Raw genomic sequence first — 20,938 nt, 5'->3', positions numbered from 1 at the left:
GGGTACAGGATGGGCAACAAGAAACTGTTGATGATATGAGAAACTCAGACTGAGGAGTCCCAAATGTATTGCTGGAAGACATCTGCTTCTGTTTTTTTTCCTAATGACTTATGAAACATAATTATCTTAGAGGTGCAACGTGCAGGGATATTAAAAGAGAAAAGACATTTCTGTAGTAAAGTCCATAGAAAACACGTTCTGACGTGAGCCCGTGTGAACAAATGGGTGTACTCTAACACCGACCTCAATAGGGAGCCTAATGGCGATTAACATCAAAGTTGCTCGAAGGAGAATAAGATTTCATGGGACTATGACACCTAAACTACTGGAGGAACCTCTTGAAGTAAACAGCCATACTTGTAGGCAGCAACGCGCACATTAAGGGGAGACCTTGCACTTGCGGATCACAGCTGGCAAGGCTGGCAGACACCTCTGCCATCGACAGCTTCCAGCACAAAAGCTTCGCTGGATTCTGCTCTTACAGAAACGTTTTGCCCTCAGCAAAAAACACCAGAAAGAATAAAAAAAGGCCATCCATGTAAGCCAAAGAAACTCTGAGGTACTTAGCTCCATTGCCTAATCCTGAAATACCCCCGAGTCCTACTTTCTCGTCTGTGGTGATAAGGGCAGGCCTACTTTTAGAGTTGTATAACCACCATCAAGTGATGGTGCTTTTAGTGTCCTGTTACACTTTACCCCCCCTTTCCGTTTTTATCTCTATTGAACTTTTCTCAGCGAGAAATAAATCACAGAAATTTCTCCTCTCTGAAACTGCTTAATATCTGTACCAGGATACTTCAAACTGGTATCGTGTAGCTCGAGCCTTACAACTCCCACTGGAGCCAGGGAGGCTTAGAGAGGGCTGCGTGCAATCCTTTAACTGCTAACCCCGCGTGGACCTTTTGAGCCAGTCAGTGGTTAGTAAGGGAGACTCTGCTCCCCCCTGCAGTGTTTGTAGGCCAAGTGTCTGACTAGGAACCCATCAGGGACAGCAGAGCTGGAAGGGACCCTGGCAGGCCAGTTGACCATCCCCCTCGGGGACAGTGTCTCCTCCTAAAAATTACTCACAAGAGGGAGCATTTCTAGATCACGGACACTGCCCTTGCTCAGATCCAAGCTGCCTTCCACCCTGCTTGCTACAAAAAGAGGTTTTAGACGTGTACTGGTTGAGCAAGCGCAGAAACAAAGCAATAGCTCAGCAGCACTTTACGTCAGTGTGAGACCTACCCCCGGGCAGGGGCAAAATAGAGAAAGAGCTACGGCTTCTCACACTGCCTTTTGCTCCTGAAGTGTTGGAATTTCCATCCGTTTTAGAGGACACACTTTCATTTGCCATCCCCTCCAAACACAAGAGAAATGGTCAAGATCCCTAAATTTCTAAAAGAAAAACCTCACTCTATGCAATTTCTGAAAAGCCCTCTTCCCCACTCCTAGAGTTTCTTTATCAAACAACAGCATTTTTTAAAGACCTGTCATTCATTAAGCGTAAGGTATTACTTCCTGCCTCCCACCTCTTCAGAGCCATTTGTGACCCTCGATTTCCTCTCCTTAGTAGGATTCACTGATATTTTTCATTTAGTTGCTGAAATCCCATGTTGTTACCCATCCCCAGGGAAGTATTTCTGTTTATCAGCAAACTCCAAAGTAACAGAATACTTAAGGGTGAAATGAAGCACGGGCTTAATACAGAGAAGTCCTTGTGTCCAAGCGCACATACAGATCTCATACTTCCATCCTGAAATTGTAAGCGTATTTTCAATATCACACATCATTAAAAACACCTTCCTGAGAGGGGTTGATTTGACAGTGTTAGGAAGGACGAGAATTTCTAGTCCTCAGCAGGAACGTAACATAAGCGTATCAAGGTAGGCAACAAAAATTCACAGCGTGTTGCCCACCTCCTTCTTCGTAGGAAGTCCCTAAAGCAAGCTGTTAGAAACACAGACAGGACAGAGAGATCCAAGGCGAGCTTAGTGTGCACTACAAAGAGTTTTGCAGAAATTCTGTCAAAAAATTTGCTTGGCGTGTTGCCGGAAACAGATGAGAGCTTTGCACATTAATGAGAAACTGAGCAGAGTTCAGCAAATGCACTCTGCTTTGAGTGGAGCTGGCAGCACGGCATGACATGGTGTGCATTTCCCTGTCAGGCACGCGAACGCACCAACATGGGTTGTACACTCATTTAGGCAGCTCAAGAAATACCTCCAAGAGCAAGGAGGTCATCTTCAGTCCGGCAGGACTGCCCTTGCACAACCACGTGGAGTCTTTAACCGACTCAAATAGCTCAGTCAAGTACCTGTACATATTGTAAGGAATCCAGGCAGCTATTTGCAACATCAGAGCTAGAAGGAACCAGGATGTGCAGCTTCAGTAACAGATTCACACCAAATAACAGAGACCAGCTCTCGCAGCAAACTCTCCAGCCTGAACCACCCAAGCACCTCCCCGGGTGCACACCCTGCCCAGGCTATCATGTCACCCAGCTCTGGCTGTCACACCTCCCCAGCTCCAGCGTGGGGAAACACAGAATCACAGAATGTTCGGGGTTGGGAGGGACCTCTATGGGTCATTTAGTTCAACCCCCCTGCCCAAGCAGGGTCATCCACAGCAGGCTGCACAGGACCTTGTCCAGGCGGGTTTTGAATATCTCCAGAGAAGGAGACTCCACAACCAACCTGGGCAGCTTGTTCCAGGGCTCCGTCACCCTCAGAGGGAAGAAGTTCTTCCTCATGTTCAGATGGAACTTCCTCTCCTTCAGTTTGTGCCCATTGCCCCTTGTCCTGTCGCTGGGCACCACTGGAAAGAGTCTGGCCCCATCCTCCTGACACCCACCCTTCAGATATTTATAAGTATTCAGAAGGTCCCCTCTCAGCCTTCTCTTCTTCAGGCTAAACAAGCCCAGCTCCCTCAGCCTTTCCTCATAGGACAGATGCTCCAATCTCTTCATCATCTTCATAGCCCTCCGCTGGACTCTCTCCAGTAGCTCCTCATCTTTCTTGAAGTGGGGAGCCCAGAACTGGACACAGTACACTCCAGATGGGGCCTCACTAGGGCAGAGCAGAGGGGAAGCAGAACCTCCCTCGACCTGCTGACCACACTCCTCCTAATGTACCCCAGGATGCCATTGGCCTTCTTGGCAGCCAGGGCACACTGCTGGCTCATGGGCAACCTGTCGTCCACCAGCACTCCCAGGTCCCTCTCCACAGAGCTGCTCTCCAGCAGGTCCGCCCCAAGCCTGTACTGGTGCATGGGGTTGTTCCTCCCCAGGTGCAGGACCCTGCACTTGCCCTTGTTGAACTTCATCAGGTTCCTCTCTGCCCAACTCTCCGGCCTGTCCAGGTCAAGGGAAGATGCACCCCAAGGAGCGTGGGCCTATGTCTGCTAACTCAGCAGATGTAAGAGCCTTCATCTGGGAGCACAGTGGAGAAACACACAGTGTCAGCTCTGCGACAGTGACAAACAATCCCGGAGCGACTGCCATAAGCCAGCGTCTCAGCACCAGGAGTGCAGGGCGTGGAGTTTAACTCCTAATTAGGACAAGGCAGTAGCGAAGGGCAGAAGAGGGGAAGAGGTCAGCTTTGGTTCCCTGAGGAGTTCCAAATCTTTCCCAAACTCAGCTGCATAACAGATCCTTTAAAAGGAGAGCGATGGCTTCTTCTACGTTATCAACAAAGCAGAAACTCTCATGCCAGCACTGCCTTCTGATACTAACTGTCCTTTTATCATTTATTCAGGAATAAAACTGTAACAAGGCACCGTTATATCAAATGACAAACAACAGGCGTGGGGAAAAGAAAAAAGTGCCGCACTTCATCAGCACTCTGGAAGACTCTGACAGCCAGAAACACACCGCCAAAGTGGCAAAACCAGCCGAAAAGACAAGACAGAACTCACAGCAGCTGTTAAACCAAATGGGAACTTGTTAAAATTAAGGGCCATTTTCCCCCTTTCATATTTAGTCTCGAAACACTACGTAAAGAAATTCAACCTCTTATAAAAACAGGCTCACTCATTAGCACAGAAATGACACAAGAGGCTTGCAAAGATTTCAGATTAAAACGTGACTGTTAATACCCAAATGCTTCCTAAAGCCCTACGAACGTGTTCATCCGGTATCAGCTGGAACCCTCCAATACTAAAGTAATAAATCTTACCAGACTGAATTCTACTGTTATTCACTTGGTGTTACAACATTCCTTAAAAATATGCAAGCATTCAACAGACGATGCTGATGGGTCTGTAGCATCAATACCAACGCCGTCCTGGACCGGATCACACGTCTCCTTCCCAGCGAGGCTGAGGCCCTATCTGTCTCCAAGTACCAGCACTCTCAGCCTCTCTACACCACCAGGCACTGGTTTCACCCATGCAGGCTGCTGGGATTGCCAGGAGGGAACAGAAGTGCACAAGGCTTACACAGCTCACACCTGGAGCTGATTTTGTAGAGGTGCCACAACAGCCACCAAGAAATGCTCGGGACTGAAAAGCATCCTGCAAGTCAAGCTATAGATTTTGCCTGAAGGGTGCTGATTTCTGGAGGGGACAAGATGTTTTTGCTTCAATCAGGCCCAAATTAAACATTGAAAAACCAAATTAATTAAGTACCTAACCAGCCAGCCAGCACCAGATTATCCCACAGCATGAGGGTGCAGTGCTGACAGGTTTTGGTCTGTATTTCTTGAGAGGGCAGGAGGTGACGGCACGGCGTAATTCTGCATTTAATTAGTCAGACTACTCTCACATCGCAGCACTGACTGTAGGGACAAACAAGAGACCTGTTCTTGTTTCAGGCAAGGGCTTTCCTGGTTAACTGCCACGTAGCCTTGAGCAAACCACTGCCTCTGCACGTTTTGGCTTCCTGCTAGGCCAGCAGAAGAAGCTGCCTTCCGTGCATTCCCTGATGTTTAAAAGTACAAGGATGACATTCAGTGGAAGGCAGAATAGAAACAGCAATTAAAATATTTCTGACGGGCTCACCTTTTGGCTCTCGGGCAGTTCTCCCAAACTGAACGCTTCATTTTGAATAACCCTGTGCAGAGCAGTCTTAGGAGCCTGTGATACGCAAGAAAAACCAAAAGAAGCGGGATAAAACCGGCAGAAGCATGGCCCTATTTACTTGTCCTGGCTTTCCCCTCAATCCCCCAGACTAGGGGGGGGTTTAGATGAGAAACACTGACGTGCAGCACATGCAACTGTAAATTCAGTTGGCAACACTCTTCCCACTCAACTAGATGGAATCGTTAGCTCACCATGGTACCAGAAGCATATTTTGCTGGTAGAGGTGCTGTGACTGGAGCTGCTGGTGTTGTCCCAAAAATGGGATCATTTACCCAGTATGTGATATGACAATATTTCTAATATTTCTAAATATTTCTGCCTGATATCACTGGCACTGGAAAAGGAGGACAGGGCTAGCTGGGTTAACAAATATCACCGGGGATTCATAAAAATAGCGGCTGCAGTCCAAAGAGCCCTTGACTAACTCCTAACCTGGACTGCTGCATCCAGCAGTTACCCCGCAGCTTCTGCTTGACTTGGAAATCTTCCATGCTCGAAGCTGGATGCAGTTGTCTACGGTCACGGTCCGTTCCTGGACTGTCAACACTTCCATTCTTGCAGCCTGTGTCAGTTTGTAAAGCGCCTGAAGATCTCTTCCAGCGAAACCTCACCAGCTGATTTCTAGGGGATAACCGGAAAGGTCCACTGTAAATCACACTGCAGGAGAACACACACACTGTTGTCCTTCTGGCACAGGGCAGGAGCCACTTATGGCCTCACAGGTCAGCATCTGAGAAAGCAGTGATGCGGCTCATGAGTAAACTATGAGCCTTGCTTGTTTAATTTATGCCTGTTTTGGAACAGAGGTGGTCACACACAGCCTGCAGAAAATTCCCTCTTTGGAGCCCAAAGCCAATTCCTTGTTCCCAGAGACCATGGCCACAGGAACTGAGGTCCAGCCTCGGCTTCCCCTCGGCTTGCACATGTCCCAGCGGGTCTCACTTAACAAAAAGCTCACGCATACCTCTTGGCTCCCCAAAACTGAACACTTTCTCACGCGCCAGGAAAAAGAACTTTGCTGTCCATGTCCAACCGCATGGCTTTGCAACCCTGGCCCTAACAACAGCCCTAGGTGATAGCCAAGAAGACTGAGGCAACTAAAGCTACCAGCAACTGTACAATACGTTGCTATATGATTGCAACATCTGCTCAGGAGAGGAATGTGTGAAGGACATTGAAGTACTAAGAGCAAAAGCAATGAAATTTTCATCAAAAGAACAAAATGTCCCCTACGCCTCCTGATACGCGTGCGCAGCACAGCACGCTGCAGGACCCTGTGTCCTGGGCCCAGCGTGGGAACATTTAAGCATGTGTGGCAGAGATTCAAAAGTGATGTGGCTCCATGGAAGCGATACCTACTGGAGTGTCTGCAAAGCAGCCTTTGCACCAGGAGCAGCTACAGCTGAACGATGGATCTTGGCATGTTCTTTGACAGGAACACACCTATTCTCTTTACTCAACTTTATTGTCTGGGTTTCCTTACGAGCAATTTCTGCGCAATCCTCAGACGGTTTGGTGATTATGGAAGACAGGGCACTGCGAATCATTGTTATGGCAAATGCTACAAGTTTCTCCGACTGCCTGAAATACAGGCATGGGCTGAAGCATACGCAGAGGCTGCTTTGGGACACTGGCAGCATTCACAATGATGTCAGCTTCCAGCAAGTCAATTCCAGTAATCAGAATCACATAAAACAGGGCTGTCTCCTTCCTCCTCAGGAGACAGGGAATTGTCAAGAACAAAGACGCATACCTTGGAGTCTCCAGACACCAACAAGCTGTTGTCGCAGGCTCAAGGAGCTAAACCACCCTGAAACTCCACACAACCACCCTGACTATCCCCCAAAAGGCCCTGTCTTGAAGTAGATATGAAGCTGCTGCTACATCATTACTACACAAACCATCAATTACAAATATTCTTAACACATGAAGATGGCTTTTCACAGTAAAAGGACCTACCAACAACAGCTGGACAGGAATACACTCTTCCCTCATGGGTATAAACCTCAGAATATCAGTCCTGCTCATCTCTGGTTTTCATCTGCGTTTCCTGGAGTAACGAAGTGTGTCTGATCATGCTGCCTGCCTTTCCCAGTAATTTTTGTTCCTGAAAGGCAACTTCATTCACATTTTATAGAAGATTGGATGACTCATTTGAAACAAAAGTTTCTACACAATGGAAACTGGTCCCCAGCAGAGTAGGGGTATTGTGAGTGATTGCACTAATTAAAAAAGATACAGGGTGACCTCAAGTTTTCCAGGAAACCTGATAATTCAGTTGTTACAAAATCACAGACTGGGATGAGTTTCAGTTGAGTTCATACTCACACAACGCAGAACCAGCCTATGGGAAAACTGGCTTCATTCTGATGTTCAACACTTAACTCATCTTCTGTACGAATGATGCTAAAGACCAAGAAAATTGGAGGTAACATCACAATACTGTTGAGAGGCTGCTGCTGGCTTCAAGTCAAGCTAACTCATCTTCCACGTCTCAGCCTAGAAGAGGAAAAATTAATATCTCATCATGGGCAAGGAGTTATTAGCAGGTCTCCTCTAAACCAAGACTTTTCCCTGAAGTCCTGACTGCTTCAGCAAGACTAACAAAGGCAGGGATAACAGTCTGCAAACATGTTTCTTAGTAGAATTTTCAAAATCCAAGACCAGGAAATTAGCAAAGAATCCACAAAAGACAGACATGCTATAAATATCCTAAAGGTGGAAAAAGTCTCCTTCAGAGTTTAGACTTCAACTGATACCAGAACCTATGATCATGAGGCTCCAATCAGTAGGAAACTACAATGAAGAAAAGACTGGTGAGACAACTACCAGCAGGCCCACCACCATGGAGACCAGGAACAGGTCTCCTGAAAGGAAGCTCGAAGCTGACACTGAATAACAATGGACACATACACGTGTGCAATTAATAGAGGTGACACCTCTGCTGCAGGCATGTTCTGCAGTAGCCTACAACAATTAGGACTGCATATTCCCAAAAATGAAGTCCCATGAGTTTTCAAAGAAATGGTACATTCGCAGAAGAAGAAAAAGTTGCCATGAGAAAACAAAACTGAAACAAATCTGTTTTAAAAAATGTGAAGAGAGCAGTAAATCTAGTTTTAAGCAGAGCAACCACCATGTAATGCTGCAATACAGCAGTGAGATTGTGGGTTACCTGAATTGTCACCCAAGAAAAAAAAAAAGGCAAGACAAAGACACTCAAATGGTGTTAGTCAACACAGATAAATCGGTTCACTAATGGATTTGATGCTAACTTAACCTTCTTACTCGGCAGTGCCCTGACAAGCCTGCTCTGTTTGCCTTCCCTTATCTAAATGAAATTAACCGATTCCATAAAATTAGGAACAATTTATCAGGCCACTGAAGGCAGACTTCTTGTTGGATCTGGATCTGTGTTAGTCCATGCAAGAAGTAAGAGAAACCTCATAATTTAAAAAACCTGAAAATGCGAGGATTGGCAAAGTGTCCCATCTGGAGTCTTGCTGCTGTTTTCTTGCAGGCTCTCTGGCTGCTCGGCACACTCGGGTGCACAGGTTGTACAACCAACCTTTTGTTTGGAACAACAGTGTCTGGCTCCTGCTACAACACAATTCTTTCTTCAGTACTTCAGCAAATGCAGCTTCCAGTGCATCAACCAAGAAGAAATTTCTGAATTAACAAACTGGGAGCAGAATATTCCACTGCAATTTCAAGCTCGTTTACTTTCTTCATAAAACCGAACTTTTGTTTTTTCCAATAAAGTTTTCCATGAAACCTTCTTTTCTGAAGATGTCAAAACACTCTTTTAGTCTTCCTTATGACACAAAAGAATTGTTTTTTGCAAAACTAATTTAGGAAATGGATGACTTTGCTTTTCACCAACAAGGGTTTCTACTGTAAAACATTGTGCTCATTAGAGGACATGCGGTCCTGCCGTTGCCCACTCCCTGGAAGGAAACACAAACACCTGCATCTCAACATTTCAGAAGTCTCAAGCGTTTGAAAGCAAACAGGGAAAAACCTAAGACTAAGAACTGAAGGCCATATTTTCATCCAGTATTAGCTGGTCATATTCTGAAACGAAAGCTGAGAAAGAAAATTTGGCTAAAGAACCGGCTGGAGCCAGAATGCTCCATCAAGAAGGAAGGCCTCTCAGGCAGAAGGGCAGTTTGGTGCATTTTTCCTCTCAATCTTTGACCTCTGCCTGCAGGAAATAGCAAAATAAACAGTTATTTATAAAGCCCTTAAGGCTGATTTTTAACTTTTTTGTTCTTGGGAGAACGTCCTGTCCCTCTAGGGCAGGAGGAAACACATTCAAGAATAACAAGAAGACGACGTAAAAGCTTTAAGTTACAAAAAGCCTGAGGAAAACACTAGTGCAAGGATGCACTACGCACCTACAGCAATACAACTGAGTGGATTTCCTACCCCCTTGCAGTACTCACAGATGTGACTGCAAAGGCTGGCATCACAGATGAAAGCAAGGGGAGACGACGAGCAAAGCGTCCCCTCCTACCATACTGCCTTCCTGCTGCAGAGCCACCAGGACAATTCCCTAACATGAGGTTGCATTCAACATACAGATAAAATACACGAGCAAGAGCAGGACGTGTAGGATGGTGCTTAGACCTGTTGCTAGTTTGTTTTAAATTCAGAAGCCATCCTCCATTCTGTGATGGACGTGACAGCAGGAGCATGGTGCTCCCACCCTCCTGGCATGGCTCCAGCCTGCAGAGCTGGAAGAAGGAAAATGATGTGCCCTCCCATTCCTCTCCCCGTTATTTGCATATAAGATTGGGCTGAAGGAAGAGCAAAACCAGGAGACAGGATGTGAGTGATGAAAGGAACAAAGATGGAGGGAATGCTGGGGAAGTTGGGGGGTCAGGGCACAGCGCACTCCCTCCAGTGACCCAAAAAGTGCAGCTTGCTTTCAACTTCTGACACTTTGAAGGAACAACGCAGACCCACGGCAGCAGCAGCAGAGGACCCTGCCCTTGCGGACAGCAGGGCAACACGGAACACCACATCTATAATTCACATTATCCATTTAAGCCACAATTCACATGTCATTTTTCCCCCCTCAGATTGCCCTGCCATAAGAAGTCAAAGCCAGTTCTCACTGAATCAGTGCGAACTCTGCAAGGAGAAGCAGCAGGTCTTAAAACCTATGCTACTTCATTTCCCCACAGGCAAAGCTGGAAATTAAAACGCTCTGTTCACCACAGGCAGGGTAGCGTGCTGGAGGCTGCTGGGAACAAGCCCTGTGAGAACAGACCCAAGTTTGCTGTTTTGTGGAAGTGTCAGGTCCAGCGCCTTTGGGCACACGATGAGAAAGATGCTTTGTGCGCTACGGTGCATCCCACAACACGTTCATGGTGATGTGTCCACACTACACACCCACCAGCTTCAGGCTACAAGAGCACCTTTTTCTTCTCTAAATATTTTCCCTCCCTCCCTTACACCTTCTCCTGCAATGTGCAAATGGTTTTAAAAGATGGTATCAGGATTTAGCGAGATTACTATCCATCTACAGGGCTTTGTTTGAAAGGAAGGCAAAGCTGGCTCTTCTCTGTATTATGAAGAAAAGAGAAAACACGTTGGGAAGGCAACGGTTCTGCTGCTGCTATTCAAAGTCCAGGGAAGGAAAGCCCTACTTCAGTGTGCATCACAGTCTTTTCATCATTCCCAGATTTCTTTCCATGGATGTGGTCTTTTGTTCACATCAATAATTGCAGCTGCTGCAGCAGTCACACAAACATTGAGAGGGCACAAATTCAAAAGCTCAAAAAATAACACGCCTATAATTATGACTAATGTTCATTACAAAAACATCCAAGAACTCTTCCAATCCCTAACAGAGGGCAAAATAGAATTCAGAATTTACCAATACTGTGGAGATTTATTTTGGAAACTTGAATGATGTAATGTGAAATACATTTCATTACCCACATAATATACAAAACAAGACTAGATATTAGATAAAGTCCAGGTTAGAAGCCACAAATTTCTTCAACTCTGGAGCTCACGGCATATGCAGTCTTTCAGATAATTACACAGATTTCGACACTGGCATACAATCTCATGTGAAAGATTACCTGTCTACACTAATTTCCCAGAGATACACAGTCACAGAGGCTTTAATGGAGGACACCACAAAAACTCACGTGGAAAAAAGCCCCAAACACACTTTATCTTCACAAGAGATTGTTGAGGAACTGAAAGCACGTGGAAAATTGGAAATAGCATACATGCTGAGAGCAGAAATGATCATCCTCTTAAAGAGAACAGAATTGGACTACTACTTCTCACTAGGAAAAGCAGAAAAACATTTGCAAACATGAGACCCATAAATCTACATCCCACAGCCTAAAGGAGTCCTTCACGTCCTTACCATTCCCCTCTTCTCATTTCTGTCCCACTCCCTTGGTGCTTACTTCTATTTTTCAGCAAAGGACAAGGAAGAGCAAATGCAGTGGCACACCTGATACTGCTGTAGGCAAACCCACCTGCCCAGTACTTCCCTTCTCAGTCCTAACAAGTCTCAAGAGCAAATCCCCTCTTTCACCTTTTTTTGCTACTTGGGACATTCCCGACAAGGCAGATCCTCGTGTACTGACATGAGCGTGAATGCTCTCACTGCTTCTGTAGCAACAACATCAGGAGCATCACTTTAAGAAACGGTTTTCTTAACAGGGGTTTGTAGGCAACATTGCGAGTTAAGAAGTTGTTTCTGGTGATTTTCTTCGAACTCCGCCTCATCCCATCCCAGGGGGGATTTAGTTTTAGGAGGATAAACAGCATCAAGCACCATAAAAAATACAAACTGCAGAAAGCACTTGCTCGTAAAGTAACTTTAAGTTCTTCCTCTTGACTGGGAACATACTTGCATATATCTAACAATGGATGAGTTCAAATAGCTATTTCCAATATAATAAATAACAGACTTCCCCAGAAATGCAAGGGGTTGCAATATATGGTGTCTTGGACAAGCTGTAGAAAGCTTCTGTTTCAAGTTTTCTCTTGCTTCAGTTCCCCGTGTTTTCAGCTCCCTATATATATAATGTCTTGGACTTTCTGAGTGCCACTAGAAGCAAAGAGTGTTGAGAAAGCCAGGTAAACATGATCACTGTTTACCACGCTGAATCACTCCACAGAGGTCTGCTAAGGCAATGCCTTCTCATACCTCATGGAGACCAAAGGGTTGATGAACTCTCTCAGCATGAGAACAGCCACATCAAAGCAGACCTGGGGGTCGTTCGGTCCCATGCCCCATTGCCAGCAGCTGCCCGAAGGTGCTGCCTCACAGAAACTGGGCAACAGGGAGATAATGTGCCTTGAGGGAGCACTCCTCCCGACACACAGCCAAGCACACCACAGTCATATGTTAATAAAACATAGCAGCTTTTCTAATAAGAGACTTCATTTTCAAACACTACTGCAGTGAACATGTAAGAAAGTTTTACGCGACAGTTGATGTACAAAGCTTTCACTTAACAAGTTGCCGAACTGGAGAAGAAAATATGCCAGGAAGTAGTGGCCGAGGCTAGGCAGGGTGGGAAGATACTGTGCCTGGCACAAGCTGATGCTACAGGAGCCCATGGTTGAAGGGTGGTCAGAAAAGATTTAGGATGTATTCACAGAAAATGCATGTAGCTCAGCAGTCTCCGAGAAAGTCACAACCATGCTGTCTGGGTGAGAGCTGCACTGGGCACACGGCTCCCACAGGTGACAAACAGCACAACTGGTGGGAGAAGCCACCCATACTTGGAGATGACCTGGTTACCCAGGTGAGAGGTACTTCTTGTCTCAAGTCAAGCCACCACAATTTATAGAAAGATTAATTGTACAAGACATTGTACAAGAAAAAGAAAAAAGGTCCCCTCTGTGTTTCCTGCCAAATCCCAGCCGGCTGCTCCTCCCACAGGTGAGCTCTGCATCCCCGAGGCACGGCTGCCTACGAGCTGAAGGAGCTGTGGCCCACGGGCAGAGCTGGGGCTGGATACCCAGAGGCCCAGGTCCTCTTCGCGCTGTTAGGAATGCGAGTTTTCAAAGGCAGTGTTCTCTATCTGGCAAAGAAAACGTTGCCACACCAAAATCTTTTCAGTAGCAAATGGCTGAATGAACAAGCTTGATGGGTAAACGTGCTTCGGCTTACTTCATCTCAGCTTTTCTGTATGCAAATATTCAGTTTTACCTCATATGCACATTTACATATTTTCATGTTTCAGCAGTACCAAAGTGTTTTGACAAGCTGGAATCAACCTTCATTCCATGGGGAACTTTGACTTTTCATTCAAACACCAAAACCCAAACCTGGACATGGCAATTCCCCATAAAAGAGAAATGAAGAATCAAAGCCATTCTCTTCCTAAAACAAGGCCAAATTTGTCATCTTTCTTTGACTGTCCCCATTCAGCAGGGGGAACAATCCCATACAACGGCACACGTCCAATATGGTTGCTATAGACAAATCAGAGGCTTAGATTTAGACACGTATAAATCCTGCATTACTTAGGCTTCCTCAGCTGCAAGGGAAAGAAACATTGCCTCCTGGTGATTAAGAATGTAATTATTATTATTAATTCTGAAACACTTTGAATTACATGGTACGTTTGCTTTAAATGGGCACTATCGTTAGTGCAAGTTGATTTGAACCACTGATTTATTCCTGGCTTAATAACCCTGCTTGTTTCATACGCTCAGCACATTTTGCTCAGTATATTGCACTACCGGCTGGTTGCTATAAACAGTCCATTTAAATTTAGACAGAAGCATTTGGAAAAGTTCTGTTTAGAACAGATATGTGCATTGAAACACTAACTGCGTTGATCAGTAACTACTGGTTTCGCCCAAACTCGTAACGTTTATGTGCGTGCATTAGGATCTCCAGGAAGTTCAGTGATCTCTAGCTGAAGTTCACATTCAAACAGTTTTCTACTCGGACCGATCCTAGTGTCCTGTCATTTGCAAACCAAGAGGGAGTCTGCCAGACAGCACTGCCAAATAGTGAAATTTCTGCAAATAAATCGGAATCGGGCTTCCCCCACGGTGGTTTTAATAAAATACCCCCAGCCTTGCTGATGAACCTGCAGTACTGCCTCCACTTTCTAAAGCTAAAAAGCATGGCTTACTGACTGTTGGAAAGCAGGTCCTAAACAAAACTAGCCATGGAAGACGAGAAAAAAGCCTTTACAATTTTGCCATATACAGTTCTAACAAGAAATTATACATTTTTAACCACTGTGTAATTACCTGTTTAATGAAACTCCCCCAAAGTTTTGGCTTGAAGGTGTAGGATCCTGAGCAAAACCAGAGTACGCCATCGATGATGTACACAGCTATACAACCAGCTCCTCTTGGGTTACTTCACGTTCGAATTTTGAAAGGTATCCCCAGGAACCGAGCCCAAGCTCTCCACAGTTGCTACAGCCCTTTATAAGGGCCACATGCTGTTTCCTCTCAATATTCCTATGTTGCAGTTTCTGAATCGGCCATCATTTTCAGGACGGCTGTTCTTATTTGGCTTCTTGGAGAAGGAAACATTCCTAAAAGAAGCATCAGAGCCAAGTATGTGCAAATTTGGCATGAGTAACACCTGCTCCCTGTTATACTCCTCTTATCTACTCCGAGCAGGAGATGAAGCCACATGTAAGTTAAGAGGCACTGCCTGATTTACAGCCTGCTGTGCACAACCCTGCAAGACAGCGGGCTGCATCTATGAGTTTATATAAAAAGCTACCTTCCGGTTATCTTGCTTTGCTAATTAGATGGGGAATAAGATCGCAGAGGACCAGACCACTAGAGTCAACAAATGCTCAGCTTTCCACAGTCTTTCCTGCTCCTTGTTCAGGGAAGTTTTCTGAATGGTGTGAAAAATTAGAATCTAAATCCAAAGTTGAATTAAGTAAATCCATAAGCTAGGATGATGCATTGGTACCCTATGAATGTAATTTTGGTTTTTTTTTTCCTTTAACCAGTGTGTTTCAAGAAAACATCTGGATATCAATTAGCATGCCAAAAGCCCACTCTTCTTGGCTGGCTGTGTCCGCTAGCAGAAGCCAGTCTGAAGGCTCAGAACAACAGAGCAAAGTGTGCATCCCTGTTTGGTCCCCTTAGCCTGTAAGGAAGCTGTTCTTACAAATCCCTTACAAATCCCTGGGCTGCCACAGTCACTGATAATACTTTTTTTTTTTTTTTTCCACTAGAAGTTGCAGCTTTTGGTAAGGTGGCGAAGCACGTGAATCACGCGTGTCGGCGTACGAGCGCCCACGCAAAGCAGGGCAGGAGCTCAGCACGCAGGCTCTGTTCTGGCAGGCCCGGCACAGCCCCTGCCCACAGCCCCTGCCCACAGCCCCAGCAAAGGGGCAGGGGAAGGGCGCGATGCGAAGTCGCTGGCAGTTATACCTTTCCAGCCACTTCAACCTTCCTGGGTGCAGCTTTGCAAAACGGACGTCCCAGAGCTAGACTGCAAACGGACACACACACCAGACCTTTCCTTTCCACAACTACCTAAAAAAGTTGTGTCACTCTCAGACAACACTCCACAAATCTAACTCCTTAAAGATAATTACTTCTTTTGCTTAAATACTTGGGAACTCTTGAATACGGGTTGTGGCTGGGATTTTTTTTTCCCCAAAACAGAAGAAGGGTTGGTTTTGTGTGTGTTTCTTAAACATATGCTACATTCTCTACTTCCAATAACAGCAAATAAAAATCTATTTTTTAACATAAGTGAATGAAAACAAGAGTCCTATGAGCAAATAGATATTAATTAATAAAGAAGTCACAAGGTACCACACTCTTAGTCCCAATGCGGTTATAATTATAGGAGAGATTATGCATGGAGATGTTCAGAGATTAAGGAAAAGGAAGCAGAAGACTGGCAGATGAGAGCAAATATTTTCCATGCTGTGAAACCCTGCTCGGTGGCTTTACATCACTTCCCAGTGTGAAACTGTCTCGGCCCACCTCCAAGGGAGCATCACAGGAAAGGGGGGACTGAGAGGGTGGCTGTAGAGGTGACCCAGAAGGACAGTGTCCTCATCACAAGGCAAACCCAACCACCCAAGCAACAGGCTTCGTGTCACCCTTTCCTTTTAAAGCCTATCCAAATCCATTCACGTGGGCAAAAGGTTATTTTTCTGCACAATGATTCACAACACAGATCTTAAGCTATCAGGCTGCACACTGCTTCACAAAATCGTTTTGGCCTCCTCTTGCTCTGTGTCTGTCTTTTGGCTGCTTACATACAGAGGTGTTTTGTCGCACACCTGAAGTGTTTTAATGCAGATCATTTACTGCTCAGAGGGAAGGGAAAAGCACACAGCAATTTTGAAACAGAGGTGCTTGATCTCTTCGGGTATAATTCTGCAGCATTTTCAAGTCCCATGTCAAGATTGCCTTGTGCTGCTTTGAATTTTTGCTGGCTTCTTACTTGTCAAGATACACAATTCTAGGCAGACGCTGTTCATCACTGAAATAATTAATATAGCATGATTGCGAGGAAGACAGGGAAATACAAGAGGCAAGAGGAACAGATCTGATGCATTATCAGACATGTACTTTCTGAATTCACAGAGTTAGTATCTTTAAGCAACCCGTGAATGTTTGAAAACTTAAGTGTTATTAGAGTAATGAGTTATGCAACACTTACTGATCGAGAATGCAGAAGAATTGTGTTCTCTGTGGTGGAGGTCGAGAGTTCCTGAATGCCAGTAGCTTTCCACAGTTTGGAAAAGCAATTACAAGCAAAATAATTGTAAAAGCAGGGAGAAGGAATGAAGCAGAGTGTGAATGCAGGTGAAACTATAGCTCCACAGACAGGTGATCTGTAAGCCTCACATCCTACCACCAGCAATACTCCAGAGGAAGAAGCGTTATCCCTGCTAAAATGCAGACTAGGCATTTGTGACAGAAACAAAGTAAACCTAATGACAGGATGGATAAAAATACATCTTAGCTTCGTCCAGGTACCACAGCTCTGAATCTCCTTGTCTCGGACAGAGAGCGCAGCACATAGCGGGTCTGAAATGCGTTCGCCCAGCAGCAGTCCCCTGGAAAGGCTGCTCCTGTTACAGTCCACAGCTCGTCACCATGCTAAAGAAATCCCATCTTCTGTCTTACTTTCCTGAGTGTGAAGGATAAGAATAAAAGTTGTCGGGCCCAGTTAGGTGGCAGGGATATCGATAGCATCGGGTTTTATTCCCAGCTACCTAAATACCCAGAACAAAAGCTTTCTAACTACTCACACCCTCCACAACAGAAGTTGAAATCCATTTTTGACAAATACATACCCACAAAGATCATAGGCAGAGATACAAGACAGCGGCTGTATTCAAGCAAAAGCTTTCATCCTTTTTGCAACTGAAGGACATTTCAGCTTCGGGCTGTCCTTTTACCAACTTTGCAGAGAATTTCCACTCCAGTTTCCCCTGTTGCTATTCCTGTGCCACTTCAAGGCCACTCCAGCAGATACGTCGCCTGCTTTAAAGTCGGCACCAGTCAGAAGAACAAAAGATGCTAAATCAGAAGTCTTCTATGCAGTATCTTTTTAGCATGATCGCAAAGTACTTATCTTCCCATTACAGCAAAGGTGTTCGAGTATTTTGAGCTCTAGGGTGCCCAGGAGGGAGACAATCATTCTCTCTCCTGAATCCACCCTGTTCTCCCCCACTCTGCTCCCCCCCAGGAACGCACAGCGCAGCAGCAGAACGGGACGGGCGCTCAACACCCTATGCACGGACATCACACCCGTTGCGTGCATTGCTTTTTGTTCCCGACAGCGATGTGCCAAGCTCTGCAGTCCCCGTTGGTGTGGCAGCTCACACGTCCGTGCTCCAGCCTTCGGCAGGGACCATAGGGCAGCCAGCCCCACACGCAGCATCACTGGGGCCAGCAGCCTCATCAGGCAGCCTCCAGCAGCACGCGTGGCCAGGACCATCTCCTCTCCGCAAGACCAGTGCAAGGGATACAGCAGGGACAGACATGCCCTGGGACCAGCACCCACTCTAGCTGCATTACTACTAGAATTTTTAGAACTAAAACACCAGTGCTCATAGAATCATAGAACCATTAAGGTTGGAAAAGACCTCTCAGATCATCAAGTCCAGCCATCAACCGAACATCACCATGCCTGCTAAACCATGTCCCCAAGTGCCATATCTAACATTTTTTTGAACCCCTCCAGGGATGGTGACTCCACCACCTCCCTGGGCAGCCTATTCCAATGTCTGACCGTTCTTTCAGTAAAGAAATTTTTCCTAATATCCAATCTAAACCTCCCCTGACACAACATGAGGCCATCATGCTCAAGACCCGCAGGAAACCATCTGTTCCTCTAATGCAGAGGGGAACATGTTTCTGCTCTGCTAGCCGCATTGCAGCCCAGATGCCACAACAAATGCAGCTGTGCCAGCAGGTACTTACGGTGTTTAGTGGGCTACCAATTTGAATCCCACCCAGTTACTTTAAAAAGGATTTGGCACACACTGAGAACACCGCTTTGAGGAAAGCCCAAGAGTTAAAACAGACCCATTGGAACAAAAAGGGCCTCTGGGTTTCCAAAGATAGAAGTGCAATACTCTGCCAGGCGCCTGTCCGTGCTGGCATCCTCATCCTGCAGTCAGCAACCAAACGCATTCAGATGCCCTGGACACAGCACCTTTGCCCTCCCTTCCTGGCTTCCCCGGTGAAAGAGCAGTCTCAGCAGAATTAGAGAAGTAAGGGTGTGTGGAAGGACAGGCACAAAACTAATCCTTTGCAGGAATTCGCTTCTCTGTTTCTTCTTCTTTAAAAAAAGAAGGGCTTTTCTTGGGTGACATGGTGCAGAATAACCAGTCAGCTTTCTATTTCAAAATGAACTCCATGTAGATGTTCACAGCAGAAAGCTAAACCAAACAAAAGGCTGCTCAGCAATTCCTCTTCATTGATATGCTGTACCCTTCCGTCCCACTTTGGGGGGGGATTTTACCACAGCTAAGGGCAGCTTGTAGCTAAGGGCCTGGCCCAACAACTCACCAGCTGTGCAGTAAGGACCTTCACAACAAGGGGGTATCACCCAAGCGCTACAGACGTACGGCAACAAGCCCAGGACCACAGTGCACGATAACTTTGCAGCACAACCACCCTCTCCTTAACACCAAAACTTCTGTCAAGCCAGCCACCTCTTGGCCAACTCTTATCTTTTCTGAGTACAAACCATTAAAACCTCACGAACAAACCTCACCAGCGAGATATATACACAAGTGTGCGTCCATTATTAAACCATAGGGTAAAATCTGCTTGGAGGGGTCCATTTGAAAGTTTTGTTGATAACTGGAAACTGAAGCTCATTTAAAAAGAGGGGAGAGGAAAATGGAAGGCTTGATTACAAGCCAGGATCACATTGCAGGAAAAAAGTGTCACAGTTTGATCATTTGTCTTCATTCCACCTGAGAGGAAAAGTGGTTATCTTTTCACATTTGTTGCAAATGGTCAAAAGAATCACTTCCAAAGGTAAGAAAAAACTGTGAAAGACTGCTTCATCAAAGCAATGGGAACAGTCCAGCAGCAGCAACAGGTTTTGTAAAGCTAACGATCAATCAGAAGAAATCCAGCCTCTCTTGGGAGAAATTTGTCTCAAAAAAGAAATAACGAATGAGAGAACTGCAATCAAAATACCAGTCAGGAAGAACAGATGCTGCCATGGGAAGGCCGAAACAGTCTAGCTCCTTGTAAACTCTGTTTGTTCCTTGCCCACAGCTCTGTTTCCATATTTGTATAATTTATTCCAAAGCAAATTTATTATTTTAAAGACTTGATAGAGAAGGCGGAGAAGGCTGTGTGTCTGCTGAGGGACACAATGCTGGTGTTCATCCAGTGGTTATTTCTTGCTCCCACACTAATGTCAAAGGCTTTGTCAAGCCTCGGATTCAGCAAGACTTCTAATTAATGGCTTCCGGTTGTACCTCCACACTGGGAAGTCCTCTTCCATTAGCTAATTAGTCTATTGTCCTAATTAGGCAGGGCAAGCCAGTTTTACTCCCTCATTGCCTTGCATGGGAAACCCTAGTTTTCCCACCTAGGTCTTCCCTCAAGTCAGTTCCCAGCTCCTCCGCCCTGACTTGCCTTTTAGAAGGACTTAGCTAGGTGGTGGCAGACAGCATCACCCCACCTTTCAAGGCTAATCTAGACCAGGCAAGGGACATATTGTTCACTGAAGCTGTCCTCCTGAAAGCAGAGCCCTCCAAAGTCCCCAGCGAGGTCTTGGGTCAGTAAGAATTGGCTGGTGGGCATCTGGCAGGAGCAACATGAGTACACTGCCCAACAACTTCTCCATTTTCCTACGAGGACAAAACTGGTGTGTCTCTGAAGGATCAGAAGACCTCTGCATGTGCCTAGATGTTCAGTCCGCTCCTCACCTGGGTGAGAAGTGCCCCAAAAGAGGGCACCCTGCAGCAGGCTGGGTTTGTCAAACCCTTAACACACAGGGTGCTGTGCAAGGGCACTGCTCTGCACCCTGGGCACCCAGGTGAGTCACAGCAAGAAAGCAACATCATCTGCGGAAGCATCTCCAGTCTCGTCTGGAAGGCACAGAGCTGTGACTCCTGCTGCTGCTCTTCGCCCTAACTGCTGGCCATGACAGCTCTCAGCAGGCAAGGCTGCCTGTTTGAAGGCAGAGATCAGCCTGACAGCCTCCCACTAACCAAGTCCTTCCTTCTCCCATCACACGTGCCTTTTCTGGAAGTCCTCACACCCCACTTCTGCCTTCCCTACAGAAACTCTCACGGACGAGCATGGGAGAGGGAGAGCTTGCAATTCATGCTGCAATATCTCATCATTTCAGTGCCAATCAGTTACACCTAATTTTAAAGAGTTTTGTCAGCAAGCTTTCAACTTAGTC

The 20,938-nt window shown here is 46.0% G+C and overlaps 1 protein-coding gene across 5 annotated transcripts in view; it reads right to left on the bottom strand.

Annotated features, from left to right (window-relative positions):
- Positions 1-20,938, bottom strand: part of GPR50 (G protein-coupled receptor 50) — a 44,813-nt gene that overhangs the window by 12,990 nt on the left and 10,885 nt on the right. The gene's annotated exons all lie outside the window — the stretch shown is intronic.

Source organism: Opisthocomus hoazin, chromosome 14, assembly GCF_030867145.1.
Source record: "Opisthocomus hoazin isolate bOpiHoa1 chromosome 14, bOpiHoa1.hap1, whole genome shotgun sequence".
Taxonomy (NCBI): Eukaryota; Metazoa; Chordata; class Aves; order Opisthocomiformes; family Opisthocomidae; genus Opisthocomus; species Opisthocomus hoazin.
The sequence above is the reverse complement of the archived record's forward strand: the minus strand, read 5'-3'. Positions and strand labels throughout refer to the sequence as shown.